Source organism: Octodon degus, unplaced genomic scaffold, assembly GCF_000260255.1.
Source record: "Octodon degus isolate 3935 unplaced genomic scaffold, OctDeg1.0 scaffold00155, whole genome shotgun sequence".
NCBI lineage: Eukaryota > Metazoa > Chordata > Mammalia > Rodentia > Octodontidae > Octodon > Octodon degus.
Window position 1 is genome coordinate 3,828,529 of NW_004524731.1, and position 6,182 is coordinate 3,834,710.

The window sequence follows — 6,182 nt, forward strand, 5'->3', positions numbered from 1 at the left end:
TTGGGGTGCTGTGGGAAGACTATAGTCAGCTGGACTGGGGGACTTCTTGTTGCTAAGTTGGTGGTTGAGCTTCCCCAAAAGCCTCGTTAATGAATCAGCACTGAACTAAGGGAAATTTCTGAGGCCAGCCCCACACCTCCGTGGCGCACTTGGCATTTGCATCCGCCTCTGAACGAGCGCTGCAGCTGAAAAGCCAACTCACAGGTACCGCCCTGGAACCCAAAGGAGGCAACGCCCGCTGCCAGTAAGCGGCCCCGTGCCCTGATACACATTATAGATATTTCCTTCTTATACAAATTATAGGTAAATATCATTAAACGATACAATTTATGTAATTCTGTATTTCTAATTTAGGCAGAACTAAGTATCTGTACTTAAAGTGTACATGTTATTTAAGGACTACATAACTATAATTAAAACACATGGATTTCAATTACATATAATATAAACTACATATAGAGAGGAACACAAAACTGCTCTGAGGCTCAGATTTCCTTAAGTACAGAGCAAGGCGAGTACTAGTTTTTGCACCTGAGGCTAGTGGAGGTAAAACAGTGCTGAAGCCAAAGGCCGCAGCCCAGGCTCCGTGCAGGGCGCGACGCTGCTCCAGGCTGCTCTGAGCACATGCTTGGCCCATGGGCTCCTTCAGCAGAAGGTCCTGTCCCCAGCCTCGTCCAGGCAGACCGTCCACAGCAGGTGGGCTTCAGCCCCAGCTCACCCTTCTGGGAGGGAAAGGGACCCATGCTGGCCATGGACACGCGCTGCTGAAGAAGGGCCCAGGAGGCCCCGCAGGAGCTCAGGGAATGCTGAGCAGGGTGGCACTCATTCACTGTCCTCGTCCCTAAGTACACGGTCATCCCCCAGGAGCCAGCACTGCTGGGGTGAGACCAGGGCTGTCGCTAATCTAGAGAAGACCTGGGGAGCAGGAGCAGCAGCCAGGCAAAGGATCGGGAAGCTACAGGCCCTTCAGAGTCCCCTGACCACCCCTAGCACCCCATGTCTTCTTGCTGAAGACACAGAAAAGAGGACCTTGCCCAGACTCTGCTCCTTTCTCTGTACCAATGCGGAGCACCAGGAAGCCCAGTCTATACTGTGGCTAGAAGTACATTTTAGGGTGAGATGCCCTCCTGGGCTTTGTCATCATGAGGGTAAAGAAGAAAGTGCAGGTGGGGACACCATGAAAAACCAGTACGACAGTGTGAACCACAGCAACAACCTGTGCGGCGGCGGCTACCGAATGTCATTGTTGTGCCCTTGCAGACAGTTGGTGAAAGAGTACGAATCTGTTTTGCTTTTATTTGTTTTTAATGCACAAAGGGAATGTGGAAGAACACCACTTCTTGTCACAGTGATCACCGTCTGCACCCCGTCACGGCACCTTCCCACCCCTTCTTTTTTGTCCGGGACGTGATCTCTGTTTTGGGCTCTCCTTTCTTCTACCCTGTCACGGAATCCTGCTGAAAGTAGGGGTGGGGGTGAACCCCTGCAACTGCCACTCCTGAGCTTAACTCACTTTTAATTGCAAACGGAAAAGCTGAGGCATAAAAAACGCTGGCTTCATTTCCAAGAGCACTCTTGGGCTCGGCTCTCCTTGAACGGCAGCGTTGCGCGGGACACAGAATTTCTTCAAGTCTGCTGCAAATCAAGCCCTTTCTTATATGCTGCTGCCATCATTAATTATAACAAATAAGTGCTGTGTTGGCGTTGTCCGGCACCGGGACATTTTTCATGTCTGAAAGATGAATTTGTAAAACATGTATTAATTTTGAACCATGAAGTCCTCCTTGCAACTGAGTAGGCCAGCAAGTGCTGAGTTCCAGCATTACGTGCGTCCATCTGGATATTTAGAAAACAGTTTTCCAAAGATGAAATTCCCATGGATTTGTGCCATGGATAAGTCATTTGGAAAGCAAGTGTTTGTAATGAAGCTTCAATTAAAATAGGGAACACCTGTCTCATAAATCAAAAGAAAATCTGAAGGCAGCTTGAGAGCTTATGTGGACACAAATAATTAACTTGCATTTTAGGTTTCAGCTCTGTATGAGCATCGATTTTCCTCCTTATTTTAAATGAGGACCTTTATACAGATACAGACTTCCCTGTTATGAAGAATGCATTTGGGTAACTGGGAGCCTCATGTACCCGGATAAACTCCAATGTGGTCAAAGCGGAGCGGTCCTGTCCTTCTCTCTGACGCCCACGCTTTCTTAGCCTGAGGCCCAGCGGCCAAAGCCTTACCTACTAGGTGAGGATGAAGAGTCCGGCTGAGGCAGGCTTCTGTCTTTGCCTGTACAATAGGAGTCAGACGAGGTCAGTCAAATCCCCTCAGGATTTACCCTGAAACCATGTAAAGCAGCTTGTAGATCTTTTGTCAGTGTCAGCCATCTGGATGAGTCACGGCCATTGCTTGACCAATTTGCTCTCTGTGAAAGCCTGAGAGAATGTTTTCTCTCTAGGTGACCCTCCTTAGGCACACTCTACATTGTCAATCACTTTCCTCTGTGGCCACATAATCTCCTTGAAAATTTGGAACACCACTGAGTTACAGAATGTTACAGTACAGGTTCTCTTCTGTCCCGAGTCCTCACTGCCTAGTCGGGAGCACTGTAGACTAACAAGGGCCCTTACAGAGAACCAGAAGGGGACAATCACCATTTGTTGAAAACCCAAGGTAAAGAGTCCCTGACCCCTCCCAAGGTCCCTGAACCAGAGTCCTGCAGAATAGTGAACAGGCTCTGGGGACACCCCTGCTAACTAGGAAGATGTGGACAGCACCTGCTCTTTTCTGCTCAGGGAGTATTGGAAGCCAAGGGTCCCATGTAAATATTTCTCAATAAAATTAAATTGCAAAATGTGACCTTCTGTACTTCAAGCAATCCATAAATCTGCTGAACCTATATAATAAAAAGCATTTTTAATAAACATGAAGTTGTTGGAATCAAACACAATAGGCACCTCCCCAAAAAAATAATTTCTCTCAGAATAAGAGATCCAAGTAATGTCTTGCCAACTTTTCCTTGATATGACAAATTACTTGAGAACAACAGTTTAAAATCAGAACTAAATTTGAGACAGGATATCATGTCTGCATTTTGTACAATGAATAACCACTAAGACAACAATGTGCAATGTATTAGTTATTGAAAATGTACTAGCAATTGGTTGTGAAACTGTCTCATTGCTATTTGTTTCTCAATAAAAATATTTAAAGTAAAATAAATAAATAAATAAAATCAGGACCAAGACAAGGATGTCTCTCACCAGACCTATTCAATAGAGTTCTGGAAATATTAGCCAGAACAATTAATGAACACAAAGAAATGAAAGGAATAAGAATAGGAAAGGAAGAATTTATATTATCATTAATTGTGGATGACATGATATTCTATGGAGAAGACCTCAAAACTCCACCAAAAGACAAATTCAGTTATGTAGCTGGATACAAAGTCAACACACAAAATTAAATAGCATTATTGTACCAAACAACAAACTCACTGAAAAAAAAATTGGGGGTTGCCGGGGGATGGCTCAGTGGAATAAGCGCTTCCCTGGAAAGCGCAAGGGCCTGAGTTCAATACCCGGTTTCACAAAAAAAAAAAAAAAAAAAAAAACCTTAGGGAAACCACACCCTTCGCAGTAGCATAAAAAATACTTAGTAATACTTGAACTACTTAGGGATCAATCTAATGAAGGAAGTAAAATACCTACATATTAAAATTTATAGTAATCTGAAAAAAGATCAAAGAGCATAACACAAAATGAAAAGATCCCTTTCTCATGGATAGAAAGAAGCAACATAGTGAAAATGCTCATAATCACAAAAGTGTTCTACAGACTTAGTGCAGCGCCTATCAAAATACCCTCATCATGTATCACAGAGTCACAGAAAGCACTCCTAAGTTCACCTGGAACCAGAAGAGACCTAGAATAGCAAAAGCTACCCTGAGCAAAAAAGACAAGGCAGGGGCCTCACAGTCTCTGACTTAAAATTAACCTACCAAGCTTCTGTGATAACATCTCCATGGCACTGGCAAATAAAGAGAAAAAACGGATGTGAGGAGCAGCGGAGCAGACGCAACTGCAGATGCACCCAGCCATCTTATCTTCGACAAAGGGGCCAAACATGCTCACTGGAAGAAAGAAAAGCCTCTGTAATAAATGGTGTGGGATAAACTGGCTTTCTACATCCCAGAGACTAAACTTAGACCCATGTCTATCAGCATATACTAATAAATTAAAGTTAAGATGGATCAAAGATCTAAATATTAAAATAGAAACACTAAATCTACTGGAAGACAAAGTAGATAAAAAATCTTGAAGACATGGGGGTAAGCAGAGAGTTCATGAACAAAAGCCAAACTGCACGGGAAAATATTTTTAAGAATCAACAATTGGAATATCATCTTATTGAAGTTTTTATACATCAAAAGCAATCACCAACAGAGTGAAAAGCAAACCCATGAATTAGGAAAAATTTTAGCAAAGTGTCCCTCAGACAAAGGACTTCTATCTAGAACATATAAGTAACTGAAAAAAATCAGGCCCCAAAATTCAAAGTCTCAATCCAAAAATGAGCACCTGAGATGAATACACACTTATCAGATGAAGAAATATAAAAGGCAAATACATCTATTAAAAATATTCAAAACATTGGCTATTCAAGAAATGCCCTGAGATTCCATCTCACCCCAGAAAAAATGGCTGTCATCAAGAAGTCAACCAATAACAAATGCTGGAGGGACTGTGAGGAAAAGGAATATTTCTCCACTGTTGGTGGGAATGCAGGCTGACATAATCACTTTGGAAATCAGTGTGGAGATTCCTTGAAAAGCTAGGACTAGTGGTCTCCTTCAATCCAGCTATTCCCCTTCTGGCTATCATCCCAAAGCATCACACCACAGCAATATATGAACAACCATGTTAACATCAGCACAATTTGCCATAGCTAAATCTTGGAAACAATCCAAATGCTCGCCAACTAAGGGGTGGATAGAGAAGACGTGGTCAGCCATAAGGAAGAATAAACTTGAAAATTTTGTAGGTGAATGGATGTAACTTGAAATCACACTTGTGAATGAAATAAATCAAACTCACATGGGTAAACATAGTGTTGTCTCTCCTGTGAGAGAAATTGAAAGAGTTGAGGTCTAAAATATGCAATAGGCAGGGTTTGAAAGATGGAGGATGATGTGGGCCAGCAACCAACCAACTCCACAGAGGAGCCACCAGATCTCCTCAGACTCGGCCTAGATGAGCGAATCTATGTGAGAATGAGGAATGACTAAGAGTTTCAAGGCCAATTCCACGCTTATGATCAGCATTTAAACATGATATTGGGAGATGCGGAAGATATTGTGACCACTATAGAAATTGATGAAGAGACGTATGAGGAGATATACAAATCAATGAAGCAAAATATCCCAATGTTCTTTGTCCGGGGAGACAGTGTTGTGCTAGTTGCCCCTCCACTAAGAGTTGGTTGAAGTGGAATTTGTCCTGTGTGGTCACACTGGGCTGTTTAACTGCACCAGACATTCAGGGGAAAGGGCTGCACACACATTGATACCAGGCGATGGCCAGGGGGTTTATTCGCCAATGAAATGAGTTGATTTGCAAAACCCTTGTGACATTTTACGTTAAGTAGCATTTTTTTTTCATTTAGCTTTCTAGTGCACATGCTCACTAAGGTGCTGAACTTCAGGAGCTGCTCTGCTCTGTCATTCTTGCTGACAATGTCTAGTGTTTTTTTCTTTAAATTAAACTTGATTTTTCCCTTTTAACACACACACACACACACACACACACACACACACACTAAAATATTCAGTAGACATTGTGGAATGGGAATAAGTCATTCAAAAGGGAAAAGGAATCCAGCAGAGTGGTGGACGCCTGTAATCCTAGTGCTCAGGAAGCCGAGGCAAGGGGAACTTTGGGACCAGCCTGGACCACAAAGTAAGCTCCTGGCCAGCCTGAACTACTTAGTAAGGCTTTATCTCAAAAAGACAAAAACAAACAAACAAACAAAAGTGGGGGAGCGAGTTCGATCGGTAGCGGGAGCGGAGAGCGGACCCCAGAGAGCCCTGAGCAGCCCCACCGCCGCCGCCGGCCTAGTTACCATCACACACCCGGAGGAGCCGCAGCTGCCGCCGAGACCCAGCAGCCGCCCGCCGCCCCCGCCC

General features: G+C 43.7%; 1 protein-coding gene and 1 pseudogene across 1 annotated transcript in view; both read left to right on the forward strand.

The window, feature by feature from the left end:
* The window catches only part of Csmd1 (CUB and Sushi multiple domains 1), a 1,642,653-nt gene that overhangs the window by 1,063,572 nt on the left and 572,899 nt on the right, over nucleotides 1-6,182 (forward strand). The gene's annotated exons all lie outside the window — the stretch shown is intronic.
* On the forward strand, nucleotides 5,178-5,483 carry LOC101591596 (annotated as a pseudogene).